Below are 14622 nucleotides of genomic sequence, written 5' to 3'. Positions count from 1 at the left end.
GAATTTGTTTACAATCTTTTGGTTTTAAGTAGTGAAAGCCAATTCGAATTAAGTTAAACATTAAAAGGGGGATACATCATGGGATACAGAGCATCTCCCAGAATCTGATAGCAGGAATGTAGTGAGGCCTCAGGAGGCAGCAGTTGCAAGTGTTGTGGAAACTGAAGATTCTCCCCTGATAGCTATTTTCTCCTTCCTTTTGTAATGGCACTCCAGGATTTTAGCTGGGCACATAGCTACCCAGAATAAAAACTACATTTCCTGCTCACCATGGCAGCTCTGTGTGGCTATGAAACTAATTTCTAATTAATGGGTTGTGACCAGAAATGAGGCCAAGCTTTGGGACTCAATCTTTGAAGGAGAAAGACATGTCCTATATTGTCACTTCCCCTCTTTCCACTGGTTGGAATGCTGAGGCAACGGGAGGAGTTGGAGCAGCCACTATGAACCATGAGTTGAAAGCTACACGTTGAGGATAGATGAGCAAATACACAAAAAGAACGGAAGTCCCCCACATCATTTAGAGCCCATACCAAGCCTGGAATACCTATCCAGCTTTGTTTTGTCTCTATGAGAAATAAATAAACTTATATCTCATATTTGTAAACTTTTTACAATAGAGCAGCTAAACTTGTACACTAGTCAACATATCATGATCTAGAAGGATGCCTGGACATTGTCTCCGTCTTTCTTGTGCTTCTTTCTCTTTCCTTCTGCACATCTTCATCCGTTTCATTTTCTATGGATCAGCTTTCTCTGATTTTGAGTTATTTCATAGAAAACGTGGCTGCCTCAAAGAAGCACTGTGTTCATGTATGTAACACACATTTATTCAGCACCTGTTGTGTGCTGGGAAGTGTGCTTGGAATATCTCTTCTATGTACTGTTCTGTCTGTTGCTAGCATTAAACACTAGCAACAGAACAGTAGGTAGAACATATCCTTTTTTCCATGGGGCATATGGAGGAGTGAAAATGAGGAGTAGAGGTAGACAGTAACATGAAACACAATGATCATCATGAAATTTGAAGAAATAAAAAATTTTATTTAAAAAAGGATTTTATTAAGGATGAAGTAAAGAGGGATGGTAAGGATGGAAATGTAGATGGGATCTAGATCAAAGAAGACCTTGTAAACTGTGTTATGGAGATGGGCATCATATAGATAGTCATTTCCAGACTGGATAAACCTTATAGGGGTATAGGAAGAAACTATCAGAACTATCATCTATATTTTTTATCTTTTTTAATAAAAATTGTGTGTCTTATGCATTCTTTATAATATATATAACTGACTTGTATAGCAGCACATGTTTATAACTTACATATACTTAATTTGGGAATAGAAAGCTGACAAATGGTTTTACCCAGGGGGATAGCATGATCCAGTTTACCAATTACAAAGGGTGCTTGGGGCTGCAGTGTGGAGAATGGATGGAAGCAAGGCAGGACTACAGGCAGGGAGACTGAGCAGAAGGCCGTGGCAGCTGAACAGCTGGGATATTGTGAAGGACTGAACTGGGTGGTGACTGGGCAGATTGGAGAGAGATTTTGGAAAGAGAATTACTAGGACTTCTGAACTTATTGAATGTGGGACTTGGAAAAAGAGAGAAGGAAAAGATGATACTAAAGATTCTGCTTTTGCCATCAGGATGAATGGTGGGCCTGTTACTGCAATTTTAGGCAAACAAAGGTCTGTAAATTGGCCCTAAATTGGGGGACATGGAAATTGCTGGTAAAAATGGTTAAAAACAGTTTCAATGTGAGATTGGGGTGCAGAGTGATGAAGACTGAATAAAGGCAACGAACTTGATTGAGACATCTATCTGGAGGAACTTATTAAGAAGTAGAGTTGTGAATGTGATAAAAGAAAGGTCAGGGCTGATTTTTCTGTTATTTTTGCAGATGGGAAAGACTTTCACCCTGTGAGGAATCCATTTTCTCCCCTTTATTCTCCTTGCAAACAGTCCTTTTCAGACACACACCCATCTTCCTTATCCTTGGCCAACTTCCTTATTCCTGGACCAACTTCTCTATTACTTTAAGAAAATCATTTTCTTTTATCTGGTCAAAAACGAATCCTAATAATTGATGACACATACAAAAGTAATGACAGTGGTGGCCTTGCATTAAGGAAAGGAAATTTCCAGCTAATATTAGACAAGACAGACAAGCTCTAAAACCTTTTGAAGTTCCCTTTAGACACACACAACATTTCTGTCTCCTTTATCTTTTCTTCAAGTTGGCCCTGAGTATTATTAAACACCACTTGTTCTTTTTAAAATTGTCTTAATATTATAGCCGTATTTCTTGTGCTATTTTTCTTTTTCAGTATTTTCGCCGTGTGAAGGCTTTTCGGGGCTTACCTAGGGAGTAAACTCCATTGACAATTTCCTCCCTAAGGAAAAAAAGCATTTCAAGGTTTTGCTTTAGAAGCCAGCTTGAGGGGGTGGGGGTGGGGGGCTAAATTTCTTGGTTTGTCAGGCCTTCGGGGGCACAGACGGGTACAGGAGTGACCCACTAAAGGCATAGCTGTTGGTGCAGCCCAAAGAAGCTAACGTACCTTCCGTGGTTTCTTCTGGGCAGGGAGTGACTGTGGGAGAGGTCAGTGAGGAGAAGGCCACACTGCTGTTTAACCAGGAACAGCTGCTAAAGGCGCCTGGGCTCAGGTCCTTCTCTGCACAGGAAGATAGACAAGGAGAGGGCAGGCCTACCTGGAAAGTTCAAGTTAAATCCTGGCAGGCCTCTGGAGGCCCAAGCAGCCCAACATATGGGCAAAATATTTCTTCCCCGGCACAGCGCTTGTCTCCCCGGAGAGGTTCAAGCTTCCTGTGACCTCCTGCTGCCGTTAGTCTTGAAACCAAACTGGGACTGGGCAGCCAGGCCCCTGCAGCTTTTTCTGTCCCGGCCCCTAGGACCTCCGTCTGCACCCCTGGCTGGCTGCTATGGCTGCAGAGGAGCAAGAACGAAATCGCGCGAGTGGCAGGAGCAGGCCAGGCCGGAGGCCCCTCCCCGGCCCCCTCTCCGGCGGCCTGCCCTCCCCCTCCCAGGGCGTTTGTATAGCAGACACCTGCAGCACGGGCGGCCGCCCGGGTTCCCGACACAAGGCGCTGGTACCTGAGCTCTTGACTGGTAATGCACCATAAACGGCTCCTTTCAGGCCCTTTCAGAGCCGGAGCGCGGAGGTCACCGTGTCTACAAACCCCTCTGTGTCCGCCACGTCTCCTGGGCCCTGGGCGCTCGGGCCTCCAGCCGCAGAGCACGCCTGCCCGTGGGAATCCCAACACTTGTGCTCCGCGAGGCCGGCGGAGCGGGGGCGGGGGAGTGGGACCACCCGGCCCTCCCCCAGCCCGGCCTCCCCCGCCCTCCCCGCCGCTCGTTCACAGAGCGCAGCGAGTGGAACGAATTGGGTGCGCCGTCCTCAGACGCTGGCGGAAATCAAATGATAAGGCGAGGTGGGACACCCGCTCTCCGCCCCGCGGCCGACGCCTACCCCACGGCAAAGGTATCACGCGGTGTCCCGCCTCGCGGCGACGCGAGCGGCGGGATGACTCGGCCTGGGCCCTGGCGCAGCCAAAGGGCCGGCTAGCTGGGGCGCGATCTCAGCTCGGCGCGCACAGCCCTCCGAGTTCCAGGTTGGATTGGGTGCGGTTGTACCTGTGGAGCGGGTGGCCCGGTGACTGCCACCCGGGCCAGTGCTGTCAGCAGATGTGCACGTCCTGGGCGGGGGCTGGCGGCCGAGTGTCACTGGTGGGGGGCCGGCGAGGCAGCCATCCGCCGCCTTCCAAGCCCGGCGGTGCGCGCAGGGCTTGGAGCACTCGGTGCTGAGACGCGAATGCGCATAAAGAGAAAAGTGTTTCCAATGTTTCCCCAAAATGGGGAACAGGGAAGAAGGACAAGTATCATGCAAGACCGCCACTGCCACCTGTCTTTTGCCGACCATGTTGCCTTCTTTCCCGCTGGCCTGGCTCTGAGCACTGAAAGGCGGGGAGAGGGCGCCGGCCCTAGAGCCAGCCGCACTCGGGAACCGCAGGCGGCGCTGGCCCGGGCCACCCAAGCCCGGCAGATGAGCCCTTGGCCTGCGGGGGACCGGGCCGGAGGCCAGGGGGACGGCACTGTCGCCGGAGGGAGCGCGCAGCCCAAGGCCGGTGCTCTGGCCCCGCGCGCCCCCTCCCGGGTCCGCAGGGAACCCGGGTTACCTGGGGAGCCGGGCTTTGTCGGCCACGCTGGCTCTCCGCGGCCCCAGAACTAATTAAACGCCTCTTTTGGCCAAGGGAAGCCTTGCGCCGGACGGGGGTGGGGGCGTGTGGGGGCGGCATGTGGGCACGGGAATAATCAGCCCCATTCTTGCGCTTCTACAGAACCCGCGGCGCAGCGAGAAGTGAACAGCGGCCGCCTGAATGGCGGTTTCAAAAGGCGACACCTGCAAGCGCGGCCGGTTGTGAATTGAATTGAGTCAAATGCGGCGCCCGCTCGTACCTGAGCCGCGAGCTATTAGTGTCAGGCGCGCCCGGTCGTCCGGGCGGGGAAGCGCGCGGCCCGGCCGCCCGCGCTGAATGCGGCAAGCTGCCGCGCGGCCGCTCCATGGGAATGTCGCCACTTGTGCTGCTAGCGGTCGGGAGGGGGTGCGCTGCCCTTTCAGAGACAGACACAATTAGGCAAAATGCTCAATGAACATTATAAATGACGTGCGATCGCTCTGCAGATTGCCTGGCAAATCAAATTATATGGTCGCTCGCGGGCAATTTCCATGTGCTTTTAAAACTTAAACAGGTATTCGCCCATTTAAAAAAAAAAGGAGGAGGCGGGGAGGCGACTCAGGGATTCCGGAAAAAACAAGTGAAAGAGTCGGTGTTGAATATTCACACGTCCCCTTTGTTGGCGACTGACTTCACAATGGGCTTGGAGAGGGGGTGCGTTTGGACGAGACACATTTTTTACCGTCTTCATGCTGCAGAGGAAGGCACCAGAAGTTTGCATTTATTACAACTCACAATTACAGTGGGACTCCCGTTTTTCTTTTAAGACTAAAATTCTTCTCATAATGAATGACTTGAAAGCTACTGTCATTCTAATAAGATGGAAGAAACATTCTAATCAGATGGAAGCGCGCCCGGGTGCACTTGGGGAGGAGGCGGAAAGAGCCCTGCCGCTTCTCCCTGGCACCAAGCATTAATCCAGGAGGGAGCTGGGGAAGCTGGGGCTCTGCGCTCTGCACAGCCCAGACTCTGGGCCTCAGGCGCGGCCCCGAGGCTCCCCGGTTGTCCTTCGGCCTCCCTGCGGTCCCCCAAGCATCGGGAGGAGCAGCGGCACAGAACCAGCGAGAGAAGCAGCGCTGGGTGCAGTGCGCCCAGGGCGGCTCCGGCAGTGATGCTGGCACCGGCACGAGCACCCCGGCCGCCCTTGGTCTGCCCCAGCTTGGGCCTGCGCTCTGTGGCTGCGACCCTTGGAGGAGGGGGGCAGCTGGAGGCGCCCGGATTGCGCGGACCCCCGCAGAGGCCAGGAGCCGCGCCTCCGGCGAGGGGCTGTCATCGAGCAAGAGCAGAGTCGATTCTGGCTTCAAAAAAGAAGCAAGGAAGCAGCAGCCATCCGTGGCCTCACGCCCCTGCTGACCTCCATCTCATTTTCGATTTTCTACTCTTTTTGTTTCTAGATAATTGGGACGGAGGGAGGGGCGAAGAACTGCGGATCGTGGTGACAGTTGGTAAATATATGCATCTTAGTGAGGAAAGGCAAGCAGAAAAGAATATTGGAAATCCAGCTTTGGGGTTTGTCTTTGTCCGTGACTCACTGTGTTATCTTGGGCAAGTAGCTTAACCTCTTGGGCTCAGTTTTCTCATCCATGAAATGGGAACCAACGTCTGATGTGTCTTCTTCACAGGGCTGTTTTCATTAGGACTTTAATTGGGAATGACAATCTTTTGGGTAGGTTGTCTTTGTGTGCCTTAAAGTAAAAAACTATACATAAGCCCCAAGGATAAAAACCTCCATGGGAGGACAAACCTTAGAAACTCGGAGACCTGAGCACTGGTGTTCCTCCCCTCCCAATCCTTGCGCAGGAATCGCTCCTTATTGGGACTGGAGGAAAGGAATGCTCTTCCTAACTGCTTTCCCGTGTAAAGAGGGACTGGGTTCCTGAGGAGTGAGGAGAGCAAAACTCAACCAACATGCGGACCATCTGGTTGTGTGTGTGTGAGCGTGCGTGCATGTGTGTAAGGGGGCAGGTCTCCAATACGTTGGACATTTTCGTTTCTCCTTGTCTCACACTTTTCCTGCTGGTACCAATGACCACTTCGTGAAGAGCAATGAATGAAGCGCAATTCATGAGTTAGGAAGGTGAATTTCATTGAGAAATAACATTTTTTATTGCAGTTCTGGGCATGAGAGTCCCGGAATGGCGAAGGTTCTGGGAGCCTCGCGGAGCCAGGTGCGCTGGCCTTGGTGCTGAAGGTAAAGGTCGAGCCTGCGGAGGCAACCGCCTCAAACCGTGGGCCATCTGCTCAAAGCTAAAAGCAAGGGGATCACACCTTTTTAATACCTCCCGTCCAGGATGTGTGCTTGTTTCCGTTGCGGGGGTTGGGGGGGAGGGTGTGTGTGCGCACGCCCGCGCGTGTGTGTAATAAAAATAACATGAAATCACAGTGACAGTGTCTAATAAAATTTAGTTAATTGAATGGACATTTAGATACCTTTCTCTCAATCTGCTCTATAACTTACTTATTCAATTCAATGTGGGAAAATTTTTACTAAATAATAGTCATACAATGTCTTAAGGGTATTGGATTAAGGATAAATGTTTCTCACTTTGTTTTCGTCATCTGATCTAAACATTATGGTGGAGAAGTTTCAGGCAAAAGCAAAATTTATCAAAGACAAGAGTGGTCCATTCAACACTTCTCCCTCATGACATTTAAGTTTTTCACTGCCTCTGGGCCCAAAATCGGGTGATTCTATCTCAGGAAAGAAATGACTGGGACAGATTCATCTTGGAAATGTACATGCGGTTTTAATTAATGAATCTATTCTGAGGAGATCTCTAAGGAAGCTCAGTTAGTACTGGGTCAAACCCAGTGATTAAGGCTTCATGTGTGCCATTTATGGGAAGAATTTTCCTTGGGCTAAAATATGGTCAAAAGACCAAGGACCTGTTCTGTTCATTTTTCTGTCACAATATCATCTTTTTTTTTTTTTTTTTTTTTTTTTTTTTTTTTGAGACAGGGTATCACTCTGTCACTCAGGCTGGAGTGCAGTGGCATAATCACAGCTCGCTACAGGCCCAAATTTCCAGGCTCCAGCGATCCTTCCATCTCAGCCTCCCGAGTAGCTGGGACCACAGGCACTAGTCACCAAGCCCAGCTAATTTTTGGTAGAGACAGGGTTTGACCATGTTTCCCTGGCTGGTTTTGAACTCCTGAGCTCAGGCAATCCACCTGCCTCAGCCTTTCAAAGTGCTGGGATTACGGGCATGAGCCACCATGCCTGTAATATCATATTTAACAGTTAAAAATCTATTTACACCCTGCTCATTCAAAATACATATTAAGTAGTATACGCAAATATGTATAACAAGATCAGAAAATAAGTAAATGAGAATGTTTGGAGGGAAAGTAGAAAAAATAAGATGTAACTGGAATTAATTTCTGTATACTTGCTAGAGATGCTCTAAAGTTCTGGCTCCAAACCTCCTCGTTGTTCCCAATGCAAAGAAAAAACACAATAAATGTCATGATTCACGGGGTCTAAGATAAAAGTAAACTGGTTTCTCACAGAAGAACAACTATTTGCACTACTGACATCAGACAGAAACCTCTCCCATGTGCCCCCATAAAATGATGTACCCATAAAATGAAAAGTGACCTCAACCGTGTCCCTAACGCAAATAGATCTTAGTTGTGTGGGCTAGCTTCTATTTGTGTCACTCAGTGAAGCCCCACAATATTCCCTTTGTTTGAGTAAGAATAAAACTGGCGAGAAAAAGACCTGGCAAATAGCATGCTCACTCACATCCTTACTGGGATGTTGCAATCTTAGTGTTGGGGACAAACCATCCTGAGAATCCTCATGCTACAGTTGTTGCAACTTCTGAAAGATTTGCAAAAAATACTCTTGAGACTCAGCCTGATATTTAAGGAAGACCAATGACAGTGACAGACTTTGGAAAACAGGAGGTGTTACTGTTAGTGCTGGAACCATCAAAGTCATCTTTGGGCCAGTGCTCCAACTTCAGTACCTATAAAAGTCATCAGCTTTAACTTCACATTTTTAGGCCCTAGAGGTTATGATTTGGTGGGTCTAGTAGCATCAGGAAAAAACATTATATATATATAGTATATTATATATATACATTATATATGTGTGCGTATGCATCTATATGTATATGCATACATATACATGTATATATGTGTATGTATGTAATTTTGGAAAAAGCATAATTTTTTAATAAGCACCCTAGATATGCAATGAGATCACTAAATTGTTTCCTTCTTCTCTTGTATAGAGCTAAACTACAGTTTCCAGCCTTTCCTGAAGCTGTGTTGGACTGTGTAATTGAGTCCTGGCCAATGGAATGTAGGCAAAAGTGATGTACATCACTTCTAGCATTAGTCCCTAAAACCACTCTTGAAATCCTCTAAGTTGGCTTTTTCTCCTCTTGTCATCTGCCACCTTGGTACAGAGGATCCAAGAGAGGACTCTGAATGCCCTGAGTGATGGCAGAGACATTAGATGGAAGGAAAACTGTGCCCTTAATGAGTGTGTAGGGAAGATCACCCTTTACAATCTGCAACAGTCACTGGACTATGTAATGAGCAATAACTACATGTTTATGCTGTCAGCTACTGAAATTTGGGGACCATTTGTTACAACCTCTAGCTTTTCTTAACTTAATATACCAGGTGATTCTAACATAGTCCAATAACCACTTTTGGAGAAACACTACTCCAAACAAAACTGTGGAGAAGCAAATGATTCCACCTTCTGGTGACAATTCCTTAGCATCTAGGAAGGATTCAAATGGTAATGGTTTCAGGAGTGGTAGCAATCCAAGTGGATGCAAGATTTGGGATCAGTGCCTACATTCCATAAATGTTGCCTGTTCATAAAATTTACTCAAATTCACAATTTATATGGCATTATTTTATTTCCTGAATATTTACCTCCATCTTTTCTCTCTGCCTTGACCCTGTCACCACTGGGGAAGAAAGATGAGCTCCAAGAGAAAAGGAAGAGCCTCAGGTCTGTAGAGTCTTTGTTACATGGTAGACACTATACTGAACACTTTTCATGTACAATCTCATTTACACTCACATACATTCCTTCAAAATGGGCATGGATATTCCCATTTTATAATGAAGACTCTAAAACCTTGTTGGAATTGCTGTGCCAGCATTAGGGACTTACTGATGAACTTAAAGCTCTGCCGCTTTAGGGAGTTTGACTGGGTGACCTAAGTACACCTAAGCTATGCATCTCAGTGGGAAGACAGATGAAGGGGCATTAACTCAATGTGAGTGGTATCACTGGGCTGGAATAGCAGTTAGGGAAGGGCTGTGCTCGATGATGTAGACCGGTTTGCTCAGTTCTGCAAGGGACTATTCTAAATGGACCCATGGTAAGCCTATTCAAACTCATTAAGCTCCTTGAACTCTGACCTGGTAGAAAGGATGTGCTTTTTATTAAGAACCTTATAAAGGTACTATTTTTAGCCCCAGAAACTCCAATTCTAGGGATCAGTTCTAAGGAAATAATTTGAAATATGGAAAACACTGTACACAAAAAGCTCTACTATGACACTATTTATAAACAAAATGAGGATACAACCTAAATGTTGTTTAAGTGGATAAGTCATTGGGTTAATGATGCATTATTAAATGACATACATGGTCACGAAAATAATCATGCAGAGGGCTTGTAATAACTTTGAAAATGTTGAAAAGATAATGTTAAGTGAAAAATATTAAAATGTAGACTTGAATTAAAATGGCCATCTAAAATGAAAAAAAGATCAAAAACTAGTGATAGAAAAAAGATGGAAAGAAATATACGAAAATGATCTAGCATTTTGTCTTTGGGAAAAAGAATTTGAGGTAATTTTCTCCTCCACTTTTCTAATTTTTTTCAAATGTTCTCTTATGCTCATGCTTATATTTTATAATGGAAAATCAAAAAATAGAAAATTTAAATACAAAGAATTTGCTTTTAGAGAAATAGTTCAGAAGAAAAATTTTAAGCTGTAAAAAAAAAAAATTGAAATACAGCACACAGACAGAAAAATGTATGAAATACACAACTCAAGGATTTATCACAAGACAAGCACCACCAAGCTCAAGAGCTAGAATACTGCCAGTGCTCAGAAATCCCTCTTATATCCCCCTCAGTCACCATCCCCTTTGTCATCTCCAAGAGTAATGACTGTCAAGCTTCTATGGTCACTGTTTCCTTCCTTTTCTTCAGAATGTTGTCTCCTAAGTCTAAATCCTTAAACATGAGAATTTTATCTACCTTTTGAACTTTATGGAAATGGAATCATAGAACATTTCTTTGTATCTGCTTTCTTTTTTTTTAACACTATAAATGTGAGGTGCCTCCATGTTGTTGCATGTGGCAAACTTCATTAATTGCTGTATAGTGTTGCGTTGTGTGAATGCAACATTATTTATCTATCATTTTCCCATAGATGTTTCCAGTTTGGACCATTAGGAATAATGCTGCTGTGAACAGTCTTGTATGTTTCTTAGTGCATGCATGTGCAGACATTTTTTTGAGGATAAACCTAGGAGTGGAAGTTTTGGGTCATAGGACATGCATATCTTTTTCTTCTTCTTTTCATAATATTCCTTCTTATATGTATCAAAGTTCGTACTGCACAATGAGCTCTGGGTTGCAAAAGAGAATTTATTTTTTGCATCTGTCTAAGGATGTGGATATCTTCAGTAGATTTAATGCTGTACTGTTCCCCACAGTGGTTCTAAGAGTTTACACTTCCATTGACAAGAAGTATGTGCTTTAACCCTTTATGGAGTGGAAGCATATGGCCCATAAAAGGAGACTCCAGGGGATTTGTTTTTAGCCTTTTTCTTCTCAGGGACAGACTGGAGAAAGCTTTTTTATTAGATTATGGGATCCCCAAGTCTCACAATAGATACTGACATTGCTATATACGCCAGTTCAGAATCTAAGCTGACTTTGTAGTTAATCTCCCAATACAATTAAAAAAAAAAAAAAAAAAAAAAAAAAAAAAAAAACCATCCCAGCAGCCACAGAGCTGAAGGGCACTCAGAAATAACACTTGGGTGAAAAGAGTTAGGTGCTAAGGAGTAAAGTTCTGGATGTGAATGGATCACACAAATAAAATATCTTTCGATAGTTCTGAGTCTGGGAACTTCAGGAAGCCATGGAGATGGTAATGGGGCTAAACCAAGAATTTTCAATATTAAACACTTAGAGAAATGAAATCTTTACTGCCGATAGGACTCGGCAGGATTTCTAAAGCTTCCTGGCTTTGTTTCGACCTGGAATTCTGTGAACTCATTGTGATAGCTCTGGAAACATCATGCTAGTCACAGGCTTTGGTTGGAAGTCATATGTATCTCTGATTAACAAAGTTAGGAAAATTAGCTTTAAATGGACACATGTATAGTCTCTTAAACCTTGGGGCCCATGGGGTTCATGGTGTTGAAGAGACTGGGAAGCACTGAAGGTTTATCATGAGGAATGTGAGTGTGCTCAGCAACCCAGAAACATACCCACACCTGTCTGTTCAATCTCTCCTTCCTAGCCATTCTTCATTTTTTAAATTTTTAATTTTTTAATTTATTTTTAGAGGTGGAGTCTTGTTATGTTGCCCAGGTTGTTCTCAAACTTTTGGCTTCAAGTGACCCTCACACCTCAGCCTCCTGGGTGGCTGGGATTCCAGGTTCTACCATGCCTGGCTCTCTTTGGCCATTCGCTACTCTCTAGCACAGACTCTCAGTAATGGGTCCCGTGGAGGATGACAAATTTTACCCCTGTCCACAGGCATAGGGGCTTAGCAGGATTTGACCAGCCTGTTATGCCAAGGCAAAAGAAAAATCAAGGGGATGGTATGTGCCTCCTCTGTAAGAAATACATCTTGGGGGACAGAATGGATGTCACCATATGATGAAAAGAAAGACCTGTATTAGTTTTCTGCAGCTTCTATAGCAAATTACCACAAATAAAACAGCACAAGTGTATTATGTTACAGGTTTTTTGTTTGTTGGTTTTTTTGAGACAGAGTCTCACTCTGTCACCCAGGCTATAGTGCAGTGGTGTGATCTCGGCTCACTGCAACTTCTACTTTCCGTGTTCAAGTGATTCTCATGCCTCAGCCTCTAGAGCAGGTGGGATTACAGGTGTGCACCACCACGCCCAGCTAATTTTTGTATTTGGTAGAGATGGGGTTTTGCCATGTTGGCCAGGCTGGCTTCAAACTCCTGAACTCAAGTGATCCACCCACCTCAGCCTTGCAAAGTGCTGGGATTACAGGCATAAGCCTTGCACCTGGGGCCTTATGTTACAGTTTTGTAGGTTAAAAGTCTGACATGAAGGCTGGGATGCAGTGGCTGTGTCCTGTAATTGCAGCACTTTGGGAGGCCAAGGCGGGAGGATCACTTAAAGCCAGGACTTTGAGACCAGCCTGGGCAACAAAGTGAGACTCTGTCTCTACAAAAATAAATACATAAATAAATAAAGGAAAATAAAAAATTATTAATTTTAAAAGTCTGACTTGGGTCTCAGTAGACTATAATTGAGTGTTAGCAGGGCTGCCTTTCTATCTGGAGGCTCTAGGGGGAGACCCATGTAGATCTGTTTCCTTGTCTTTCAGTTTCTAGAGGCCGCTCACATTCCTTGGCTTGTGGCCTCTTCCTCCATCTTCAAAGCCCAGTAATATTGCATCCCTGGACTGTCTCTCCCCCACTCACATCTCCTTCTTCCTCCCTTTTCCTCTTTTAAGATGCTGTGATTTCTTAGTTTCCCCAGGATCACCCAGGATAATCTATTTTAAAGGCAGCCAATTAGCAACCTGAATTCCATCTGCAACCTTAATTTCCCTGCGCCTTGTCACCTAGCATAGTCACATGTTCCAGAGATTTGGGCGTGACCATATTTGGGGGCCGTTATTCTCCCTGGCACAGACCCTGGGTAATGGGATGGTTAATTGATGTGCTGTGAGCTGCAAAAGAAAGAGAAGGCCGGAGGTGGAAGTAGGGGAGGAGAGGTTGAGCCTCCAGGGTATAAAAACAGCTTCCCCCACAACCCCACTTCCTCCTGATGAGGCACAGAGCAAAAGAAGGTGAGTGAGCCCTGTAAATGATGGTGCTGCACTTTGCAATCCCGGAAGCCACACCCTTGGGTTTCATGAAAAAGCTCCATGAACTTCCAGACATTTTCAGGCGACAGCTTGACTTGTTGCTGAGACACTGATATGCAGAGTGATTCTTCACGGTAGTGTATTTGAACCTTCTCTCCTTGCATCTCAGGAGAGACCTAGTCTGAATGTGGCCTCCAGGAATGGAGAGACTAAAAACGCCAGAAGGAAGAACGAAAATGCTAGAAATCAGCCGTGTCCTAGCAGCTAAACTTGTGCCTTCTCTATACAGGTATCGGGCCTGAGCACATTACAGGAATTGCCTCAATCTTTGCAAAAGCAATCACTGTCTATTATTGTCCTGATTTAGAGGTGAGGAAAAGAGAGACACCCTTGACCGTCACAGTCCTGCAGTCATGGTCAAACATGGAGGGCCGGAAAGGAGAGCTGGGCGCCTGTGGGTGTTATGTTGTCAGCCAATGGCTCTCTTTCTGAAGGAGGTTGCTTTTCTCTTTTTTTTTTGAGATGGAGTCTCACTCTGTCACCCAGGCTGGAGTGCAGTGGCGTGATCTCAGCTCATTGCAACCTCCACCTCCCAGGTTCAAGTGATTCTTCTTCCTCAGCCTCCTAAGTAGCTGAGATTACAGGCACCTGCCTCCACGCCCAGCTAGTTTTTTGTATTTTTAGTAGAGATGGGGTTTCACCATGTTGGCCAGGCTGATCTTGAACTCCTGACCTTGGTGATCTGCCCACTTTGGCCTCCCAAAGTGCTGGGATTACAGGCATGAGCTGCCGAGCCCGGCCGGAGGTTGCATTTCTGTTGAATTTCCTCCACTTTTGCTCAGCAACACTAAGCGCATTTGGCTGTCGGCACGCCCTCCCTGCCACCCTGGCGAATGGAAGTGAGATGTCGTTACATTCCTAACATTGAGCAGATTACAAACATTGAGCAGATTAAAAACGCCAGTTCCCAGGGGCTGATGGCAGAATTGCCCCCAGTGCCACCTGGCGCCTTTGAGGCCCCAGTGATGCTGAAATGGGGCTGGGGGATCGGGGATGGCCAGGGGATTTAGCTCTCCTTTGTCCCCAAACTCTCTTGTTTGGGTGGGGCTGCATCTGTTGTGGGGGACGGCTGTCCTGTAATGAGGCCTGTAGCTTGGCTGTTTCTGCTCTCTGGCCTTGCTGGCACAGGACCAGCCTTTCTTGGATGAGTGGGTGCCTCATGCCCTCTTTATGAAGGAGATTGGTCCAAATTCTTGAGATGGGCTCTCCAGACCTTTGTTCTGGGTCTTTATTT

The 14622-nt window shown here is 46.1% G+C and overlaps 1 pseudogene; it reads right to left on the bottom strand.

Annotated features, from left to right (window-relative positions):
• Positions 1–10826: 10826 nt before the first annotated feature.
• Positions 10827–10943, bottom strand: LOC112135332 (small nucleolar RNA SNORA40; annotated as a pseudogene).
• Positions 10944–14622: the final 3679 nt, after the last annotated feature.

This window comes from Pongo abelii, chromosome 8 (assembly GCF_028885655.2).
Source record: "Pongo abelii isolate AG06213 chromosome 8, NHGRI_mPonAbe1-v2.0_pri, whole genome shotgun sequence".
NCBI classification, from domain to species: domain Eukaryota; kingdom Metazoa; phylum Chordata; class Mammalia; order Primates; family Hominidae; genus Pongo; species Pongo abelii.
The sequence above is the reverse complement of the archived record's forward strand: the minus strand, read 5'-3'. Positions and strand labels throughout refer to the sequence as shown.